Below are 11,123 nucleotides of genomic sequence, written 5' to 3' on the forward strand. Positions count from 1 at the left end.
GATGCGTTGCATTCCTGTAATCTACGCATGAGGGGATGCGCATAAAGATGATATTTCTTCTTCCTTTGTGTCCCCCTCTCTGTCAATACCGCTTCCGTTTGTCGCCATTTTCTTATAATAAAAAGGTGGACACTCATCAGAATTACTTCCACTTGATGCCTCTTCTGAGATATGAACATTTACTTTAATTAAAATCAAGTACTTTGATTTAAATGCACAATTGACTATGTAACTGTAGGAATACAAATCAACCGAGTAAATTATGAAATAGTAAAATATGTTACTAGTATTAGAAATGTCGAGCCACAGAGTTACAAGTCGATCCATCAATAGTTCCCTTTGTCGCGTTAATCATCGCGCCGCATGTGTCGTGGGCGTGTCCGTACCGTATCCGAATCGTATCCGTCGCGTATCCGTCGCGAATCCGAACGTATATTAAACAACAATAACCGCGGCATTATCATCACAATGGCCGCCCCCGACGCTGCTAATCGCTGTTTTATTTGCCGGCCGACAGATGGCGACCGCACTATACATTTAATAACAATACATTTTTTGTTATAAACAAACATTTCTCAATATAATGTGTCTTGTTAATAAGAATTCGACAAAATTGTATTTGTATTTTAGAAATCGAAAAAAACTGTTATTTTTTTGGATTTGTTGTTGGGTTACGTGAAAAGTTTTTATAGGTTATCTTATTAAAAAGTGGCTTTTTATTGTATTACAAGCTTTGTATATGGCATGAAAGTACCTTACAAAGTTCTCCAAATATCGTTCATCATTTAAATATAATTTTCCATTTATCAAACACAATTCAAGTGTATTATTTTCTTCAAAAGTTTATACCAACTTCAACCCTTATTACAAAAATAGAATAAACGTATTCCACAAACAAAGCTGCAATACTCACTCAATCACAGTTCTCATACAAACAATTTAAATGCCTCTTGAAAAGCAACAATAAAAATATGATACATTGCGGAGAGAAATCCGTTTAGAGCGTCCCCGTCGTCGGCGGGAGATGGCTCACCAAAACAATAAACGAAGCGGCTCTCGGATGAAATCCCGCAATAATAAGGAACGGGCGTGTGATTGATACAACAATGAAAATCCCCAGTCGACACCGCCATTTGCATTTTTATAGGCGCCGCCCTCGCCTGCCGCCCGCCCTAGCCGCCCTTGCCGCCCTAGCAGCCCTAGCACCCCTGGCGCGCCCTCATGTTGAATTATATGACGATGTGAAAAATAGACTACAATCGTATAGGGTTTGATGCGGAATAAAACTCAGCATTTATTGTTTTTCTTATAATTTGTAGTCGATTACTTGGAGACAATATAAAACACTAGTTGTTGCTCCCGACTTCGTCCGTGTGAAATTAAAAAATATAGCCTATGTTACTCAGAGATAAATTACCTTTCTAACGGTGAAAGAATTTTTAAAATCGGCCCAGTAGTTTTTAAGTTATTCCAATACATACAAACATCCAAAAATACAAATCCTTCCACTTTATAATATTAGTATAGAGTATGGAAGTATACATATAGACAACGCTATGACGACAAATGCAGGGTGAACCGTTTAAATTTTGATTTTTGCTACTATAAAAATAAGTTAATATTAAGTTTGTATCATAACAAACGTAAATGAAAAAATAACGAAATAATAAAATGCATCACACTGTATAGCTCAAATTGGATTAACTCTCAACCTCATATTAATTTAATATGATGAATCAAAAACGACGAGAAATGTTTGAGATTTGACAGTTTTATATAATTTAATTTTAAGCCGTCATCGCGGCGGGCGTGTCGTCCGTCAGTAGTCGCTAGTGACACCATCAGTTAGCCATTCCCGATACACAAAACCATAACCTTTCTAATTACTAATATTATAAATGAAAAAGTTTGAATGGATGTTTGCTTGAGTTTGTAGCCCCAACTGATCTCGATGAAATTTGGTACAGATGTAGCGAATAGTCTGGAAGAACACATAGGCTACTTACTTTTGTTTTCTTTTAATTCACACGGACGGAGTCGAGGGCGAAGCTTGTAAACATAAATAAAAAGATTGTGTTACGGACCTCTTTAGCCATATTATATCACGGTGTTAGCTGACAATTTGCAAATCACATGTTTATGTTTTGGGAATGGGGAATGAATGTCAAAAAGGTACCTACTCGGTTTCGTATCAAAATAAGTACCATTTAGGTATTCTATGATAAAATACTTTTAAGACATTTTAAGACAGAAAGTCTCCACCTTAACAAACTAAATCTATAGCCATACTAATATTATAAAGAGGAAAGATTTGTATTTTTGTATATTTGTATGTATTGAAATAACTCAAAAACTACTGGGTCAATTTTAAACGTTCTTTCACCGTCAGAAAGGTAATTTATCTGTGAGTAACATAGGATATTTTTTTTACTATTTAATCTTACGCGGACGAAGTCGCGAGTAATAGCTAGTATTATATAAAATAAATTCTTGAATTGCAGAAAATTAATTATTGATTTATGAAACATTCTTGTAGTTTCTACAATAGTTTAAATTCTCGACAACAGTTTAAAAATTATGGCGTTCATATTTATTTTAATTAACTTCTGTCAGTGGTCGAGTGACATTTCCGGGCCGACAGTCGGCAATGGGTCCATCGTAATCGTGATAGAATCGATTCATAATCGACTTAGCATCGCCGCAGCTATTCGATTATTAATCTGCCGTTAAATTGTTTCGGTAGCCGATCGCCGATGCCCACATTTGCATACTATAATTCAATAACTTCGTATTAATCTACATAGACACGACGTGTCTCAATGGACGAGTTGTATTCGACTTGTATCGTCAAGAATCGAGTCTATTCGTACTGTATAATTCGGTGATTCGTTTTACGAACAACGTGACGTAACGTGGCTACCGATTTTTATTATACCATTCTATTTAGGATAGTTATAACGAATCGATTGATTTAATTAAAGGGGCTACGCGGTAGGCCGAACTAGGTGTGCGTCTAACATGATAATATCAACATTATTTTCATTTTGACAACAAAAAGTTTGTTCTTACAAATACATTCAGTAGATAACAAACTTTCGTTACAATGCTTCCGCCAGATTATTTATGAAATATAGTATGTTTTAGCGAATTCCGTAGTTACGAAATAGCGAGAGAAACATAACTGTCTACGAGAAAGATGTGTTCGTATGTCAAGTGCAATCAATTGCCTACGTCACCAATGTACGAGGGCCTCGTGATTACTTCGTACACGTCGCGGGCCCGTGTCGCTCTCGCAGCGCCCTCTCCTCGCCGATACAATTCCGCGCTCAACGACGCCACTCTAGTTTTACGCGCGCAAACAATTATTTATTACGTCGAAAACAACCAACACCCTATAGATAAACTCCAAGGAACAAAATCAAACTCTACTCCTCTTTATTAAGGATCAAAATCGCAAAACATCCCCACATCCTTTCCCGAGCAAGATTAATAGGGCATAAAACGTAAGATAATACAATATACAAGAAGACACGTTGTTAACCGTTCCGTTTGACGGCGCCGTCGAGTGAAATCTTACATCTCTTTCGCGCTCATTGCGAGTGTGTATGTCTGTCTGCGCTCGACTGTTTCAATTATCTGCCTAATCCCTCAATTACGCCGACAGATGTCGCTCGCGTCTTCGAGCTTACGCGCCATTTTAAAGTAGCGTCCGCAAAAGCAATTACTACTGATCGATGAGATGAGACATAACGGCTTGTTATTGGAAGCTGAGCGGTTAAACAATCTCATCTCCATAAGCTGGCTGCAGAGAGCGGTACAGACCGATCTACATTTATTAATAGTCAATCGAATAATTCAAAACTTTGTTCTGTTAGTCAGATTACAAAACTAGAAATATTATAAAATATTAATTTTAAGTACAATATGAGGTACGTGTTTAAAAGAAAAAGATCGTTTTTAAAATCGGGAAAACACTAACAACTACACATTTTTCACATGCAATATTTCGGAAAATGTTTTTCAGCGTTCTTTTTCACTTAGAACCTATAATTGTTGGCACGGAATAATTTTATGTTATTAGATTTTAAAAAGATTAGATGTTGTATTATTGTTGAGTTATTTAAAGTTATAAATTTGTTCTGCCGACTGTACTCAGCTTGCTCGGTGCGGCGGCGGCGGCGGCGGCGCAGGACAGGACACGAGTTAGCTAATAATTAATATTATAATGAATGTTGCAATAACGATAACCGCACCGCCGTTAATCCAGCCATTTGTACCCGCCACGTGATCGCTACACTTTTACCCCGTCACCCCGACACCCCGACACTACACAACTTTATTTATTATTATACTTCAACTTGATGTTCTTAACAAGCTATATAATACTAATAAAACATAATAGAATTATTAATTATTACTAAGGTTTCATAGTTCGCTTGCAAAACAAAATATTGCATTTTGTGTTGAGGCTTTTAATTTAATTTTAAATATGATACTAACAATTACACACGAATTTGTGTAAAAAAGTGAAGAATTCAATCATACCATTATTACAAATGCGAAAGTTTAGATGGATGGATGTTTGTGAGAGTTTGTAGCCTAAACTGCTGAACGGATTTCGATGAAATTTGGCATAGACGTAGAGGATAGTCTGGAAGCACACATTGCCCAATTTCCTAGTCGCGGCCGTAAATTAGTTAGCTATAATTTGTAAACTAATGGGTTTAAAATATAATGGCAATATAATGAATTCCGGTACATCTATTGATGGGTGTTAAAAGTGCTTCAGCAATCGAGAAAATAGTGTTTGGCCGTGCTCGTCTACGTCACAGAGTTTGTATTGCCCAGTCTGGAGCAGTCTCACGGTTTGTCCCAAATCTCATTAGTCGCGCTAATGACTCCAATGACACCGCGCACTGATGTACATCATGACATGACACCGACACTACTTTATAACTTACCCCAGCTGACACTATGAATTACACTCTACAAGTATTGTATTAAAGTTTATTATCGCACTGAACTAATTGTAAGATTATTCTAAATATTAACGTATTCGACAGAACTTATTACTGATTGTAAAACATAGAATCCAGTACTTTAAATTGCACCTTATTCAGTAGTGATAGAGTTTGAAATGATTTAAGATTGAGGGTTGTAATAGATAATTATCGATGGTTGTATTTAATTTCTCCGATGAGACGTCGGCCGACTTTCATTTGTCAGTCGGGCGTCGGGCAGCGGGGAGGAGGGCAGGCGGGCAGCGGGCAGCGGGGAGGAGGGCAGATTGCCGGCTACCGAGTGATATATTAAACGGTGATGGTATTAAGATAAATCCGTCCTATTATTAGCGGCCAGTTAATTTCTCCGTTCTGATTGAGACATGGCAGCGTGCCGCGCCGCGCCGCGCCGCGCCGCGCTGCGCCGCTCTCTGCGAAGCGAATCCATATTAGATTATCTTTACACTGGAATTTTTAAGATAACATCTCGTGTTTGGTAAAGTAGTGACTCAGTTTGTATTAATGCATCAAATTGGATGTCTGTATTGAGATAAGGCGGTCATAGATATTGCTCTGAGTGACACCGGTGTTACGCTTCTCATATTTAGTAACGAACTACAAAACAGCGACACTCAATTGTTTTCATATTTGCAAATTAAACGGTTTAAAAAGGCTATTTACATTCGTACCAAATAAACGGAAAGTAATGTAACATTTGTATTAATAAAATGTCTGATACAAATAAGTCGAGAAAATAATTTTCATAACGTTTTCATATTGTATTTGCGCTGCTCATTTTCTTGTAAACACAGTGTTACATATTAACAATGTCCATTGTATAACCTTATATTGTGTAGCGAGCGGGAGACGACGACACGATCACGTCACGACAATTCATTACGTGCCGACGATATGTATTCATGAATCGATTCCACTTCAAATCGATGTCGAACGGTAGCGGATTAGGATAGCAAAGTGTTACACGAAAATCTCGGATAACAAAAAAAGTGACCACAAATATCGGTAACGAGTAAAATACTATATCTAAATGGAAACCTAATCGCTTAAAACTTCTATCAATAGTTATTAAATAGCAAAATAAATAGAACTAATACCAGTATATTTAATTAAAATTAAATAACACATTTGAAACCAAAAGAGGAAAGTCCCGTACTTATTCTGAAAGTGTGGTCACCCGTCATAACACAGTCTATGGCGCATCAAGTTTGATGCGAGCGTAGAGCGAAGGCGATGTGCTGATCGCGCCCAGATTTTTTATGGACACGCTGCTGCTAACATTTTATTGCCTCGAGTGAGGCCTCGCCTTTATATTCCCTCCGTATTTGTAATAACATCAAAACTATTGGATCACATTTTTATTGTACTTACAAATTAAGCTTTTGTTAGGATACATTTTCTTTTGATTTGTTAACTACAAACATAGTTTTTGTACGAGATAAGCAAACAATTTAGCAAGCAACTTTGCTCCTTTATTGGTAACTAATAAAACTATATTATCTAAATACATTCCCTTTTTATCAAAGGCATTATTTCAGACACATGTTAAAGTGTTCAAAGTAGGAATTGACATAAAACTGTAAAAATTGAGTGCAAGAGTAACTGCAATGCGGAAATAATACACTGTGCAATGTTGGAAATAAAAACTACTCGAGAAAACTTTCACTTGTCCTGTAAACGAGTAATACAATCTTGGATGCACATGTAAAAAAAAGAAAAAAGTGACATACAGACGAATTAAGTACCTTCTCTTTTGGGAAGTCGGTCAAAAAGAACTTGAAGTTGCAATGATAAAGTAATCTTTATAAAACGCAACATCATAGTACAACTTGAAAAGTAAATAGTTATAATAAAATTGGATCATTTAGTGTAAAATACATAACATTAATATTCTTAAAATATTAAGTAACTTCGATAAATGCTCATGTTATGCGCAATAAGTTATAGGGTACGTAAGTTAAGGTTATTGTCGATTTAACCAAACATGAAACAGAAATCCCGAGGCGTCGCGGAGTAAGCAATAAGAGGCGGGAAGTGCCGGCCGGCTTCACTGATGTTCAACACGATAATGCCGCGATATGTATGCGGATCGCGGTATCCTTTATTATTATTTCCACATATTGACTTTCCGTTGTCTACCCCCCACCGGGGTGGGGGTGTGAAGGTGCGGGGGTTGGGGTGAAGATGTAGTCGCGAAGTACACATGTAGCGGTCGCAATCGATCGCATAATGCGTTTAGGATGGGCTGCCGGCTGGCTACAGGAAACACCGCGCCTTACCGACTTGCTCTCTGTTTCCGGTATTATTTGGCAATATTACAATAACATTGACTTAATGACACTAAATAATAACGTAATTGTTATCTATATTTTTACATATTCATGTCCTTCCATTTCTTTAAAGTATTTTTATTAAATGTACAGTTTAAAATTAGATTTAAAATGTAATTTATGTTTGGTACAATAAATCAAGTTTGGATACGAATTAACAAGTCTGTAAATAATTCGATTTCGCTAATTGTTTTGGGTATTAACATTTGTCACGGACTCGTTGATTTAGTGGCGCAGTGTCTGATTTTGTAAATTATAGAAATACTTGCTCGTTCATTTAGAATAACATTTTAAAAGATTCGTTCTTGAAATAGACACAAACAACCATAATACATCTACACTTTCAAATTTATGGAATTACTAGCTTTCGCCAGCTACTCCGTTTCCGTGGATTTAAAAAAAGTAAGTACCCTATGCGTTTTCCACTCTATGTACATCTTTGGCAAATTTTAGTGAGATTCGTTCAGTCCATGCGTTTATGCTACAAACTCTAACAAACCATTTATCCATCTAAACTTTTGCATTTATATTAGCTAACATAAATTAATATTATTAATTAATAAATTTCTATGAGAAATAGAATTAACTCAAGTTTACAATGTTACTGTAAGCTAGTTCTTCAAACAATGGAGCTGGTAACGGACAGTTCTCACAAAGTTTTCCTGAACTCAGCAGACACTTGCAAAGAACGATAGTGTGATATCACCAAAGAGAAGCGCCTGTAATGTCTTTTATAGTACTCTTGAACGACAGTATTGCGACGTGCCTTTTGTATTTATAATGTTGTAAAACATTACAAGTGTGAAACATTTTTATCAGTATGGGATTAAATTACGTGAAAGGTCTAAAATTTATTTTTGATATTTTATTGACACTCAACTAAAATGTATGTAACGGTACTCATAGACGATAATGGTAGCTAAGTGAGTTCTTTAGTGTAGACTTACACTGTTATAGTGAATGAATTTGTAAGTGTATCTTCATTTAAGCAGTTGAACATAGAGTAGTGAACACAGCCGCACACAACACACATACAAAAATGTGCAGAGTAAAAGGTTAGCTTGTGATCCATTTATTATCCATTTTGTCGTGTGTATCTCGGGTCCATTAATAACGCGGACTTATCCCGGCCTAATCTGGCGCTCATTCCCGCTTTCCGCGGCCGATTCTTTTCCGCGCGCGAAAAAAACCCCGCCATTTTCAATTTGCTCCTGTCCGCGCAGATTTATTGCGTCCACGGATTAACCGCAACATTATACAAATAAATAAAGTCCAAATGTTTGTTTGTGGTTATTGATTATATCTCTTTGACGTTTAAATTGTTTTAATGACGTTAAAAAATACCCTTAAATAATTGCATTATAATTATAAGTGAAAGAGTATATTGTCTTAATTCGAGTCAAAGTAAGTGTATTTATAAAAGACGACCTGTTGCCCGCGACTTCGTCCGCCCGGTATCAGAAAACAAACAAACTATATAAATTACAAAAAGCTACGTATCCCTCGGGAACCGGACATTTCTCTGGGATGAAACTTATCTCATGTGAACTCCAGACTTTGTTTTATATCTGTGCCAAATTTCAATAAGATATGTTAAACCGTTGCAGAATGATCGAGTGAACATTAAAAAACAATATTAATGAATCCCACGGGAACCGTAACTATTCCCGGGATAAAAAGTAGCCTATGTGTTCTTCCAGACTATGCTCTAAACCTGTGCCAAATTTCATGGAGATCCGTTCAGTCGTTTAGGCTACAAACGCTAACAAACATCCATCCATTCATCCATCCATCTAAACTTTCACATTTATAATATTAGTAAGATTGTTACATATTTATATATGTAACTCTCTTAAATGATAAGGTCACGCTTGGAATTTGAATTTAATTTAAATGTTAACGAAAACTGAATGTATTTTTTTATGACAAAGATAGAATGTAAAATGTAAATGGACTTGTGGCGATCGTATCCGTTTACAATAATGTGAATTTTCAGTATCAGTTGAATTAAATCTCACACAAAGGAATTAGATTAGTGTGAGCACCCTCAGCGTTGGTTACAATTTATTTCTAGTGCTAAATAAAAGAGTCACGGCGGTTTGCGCTGGCGATGGCGGCGATAGCTTTTATGGGATGTTTTCAATTTGTTCCGGCGATACGCTATCGGGCGGGGGTACGATGGAGGGGGGGCCTTCACCTATCGATAGATTACAGCGATCGCAGTGTTTGTTCCCTGATCGCTTGCACTTCCACCACCGCAATATGATCTTGAAGTTTGTTCATTTAACATGATATTTGAAGACAGAAGATAAAATTCTCTCCGTGGTTTATATTATACATTTTAGTGTTTTAAAGGTATTTTTAAACCTAAACATGGCGTTGTACTTTTCACAGAACTATACTAATACTATAAAGGGGAAAGATTTGTATTTTTGTTTGTATTCGATTTACGTAAAAATTACTTGGCCGAATTTAAAAATTCTTTCACCATTAGTAAGGTAATTTATCTATGAGTAACACAAGCTATCGATTTCATTATTTTTTAATTTCACGCGGACGAAGTCGCTAGAAACAGCTAGTTTAACATAAACATAGAATTTGATCAGATATCAGAGGTGGATTTATTTGAACACGCGTACAGCATTACCGGAATGTATCGGAGATACCAGTAGCCGACATGACGGCGCAGTTCTCGCCGCTAGGGGCCATCGGCTTAGCTTTCATTTAAATTTTAATGAAGGCATTATCTATTGTTTTGACTACGCAATACTGCTACGAGTTATAACGCTCTACGAGTTGTAGCTACGCGCTACGAGTTATACGCAGCCTTATCTGTGAGGTTTACATGAAGTTTATGTTGGTGTAAAGTTTATGTAAATGCGTTGTTACGATGTACTACAGTTAGTTGTGAGCTGATCACGTGATTGCATTACAGAATATTAACTCATTATGATGGAATGTAGCGCAGGCGGATGTTGCCTGACATGCGCATATTTAGTATAAATGTTTACAATGAAATACATAGTTCATTGTTGAATTGTGTTAATTTTATAAAACTCTATTATTGAATGAGATTATAATGTATTACAACTCTACTGAATTTCAGTAATAAATCTATCAAAATCATTCAATTTAAATCAAATTTCCTCTGTTGTTCTTTAAAATGAATTGTTCTGACATACACTTTAACATATAAATCAAGTGGTATGTAACATTTCATCGGACGAGTACAAACCCCTCGGCGGGAAAAAGCCGATGCTTTAGTTAATACCGACTTGATGAGCGGCTTACTGTCGCCCCCGCCCCCGCACCTCGCAGCACGCCCCCTCCGCTACGCCCTCGCGCATTTTAAACTTTTCATCCATCAGATAAGAATATCAACATAGGGGAACTTACAAGGTACTTAAAGATATCTCAAACATAAGCACTTTAGATATAATACAACAAAATTTTACTTTGAAAGTAACTGCGTTCTGTTTGGGTTCTTAATTCGCAACTATTCGAATATTTATTACGCTATTGTACGATGAAATTGACTTTTTTATTTAAGAAAAAAGGTAAAAAAGTTCATCATTCAAAAAGCACTTTAGGACGCAAATCAAACTTCCGAAAAAAGTAGGCAATTTAATGAAAAGTAAAAATTAATCAGCGCCACTGGCTGGATGCATTAATCACGAGTTGAAATGACGAAAATTAAAAAAAAAACTTCGCCGCCGCGTCGCAGGCGCGCTATCAAAAATCTACGTAATTTCATTAAGTTGCCAGAAGTAAAAAA

General features: G+C 36.4%; 1 protein-coding gene across 1 annotated transcript in view; it reads left to right on the top strand.

Moving 5' to 3' along the window:
* LOC106111663 (homeobox protein Nkx-6.1-like) overlaps positions 1-11,123 on the top strand; it is a gene marked incomplete at its 5' end in the record, with an annotated part of 36,093 nt that overhangs the window by 17,412 nt on the left and 7,558 nt on the right. The gene's annotated exons all lie outside the window — the stretch shown is intronic.

Source organism: Papilio polytes, unplaced genomic scaffold (genome assembly GCF_000836215.1).
Source record: "Papilio polytes unplaced genomic scaffold, Ppol_1.0 DF824157.1, whole genome shotgun sequence".
In the NCBI taxonomy this organism is placed as follows: Eukaryota; Metazoa; Arthropoda; class Insecta; order Lepidoptera; family Papilionidae; genus Papilio; species Papilio polytes.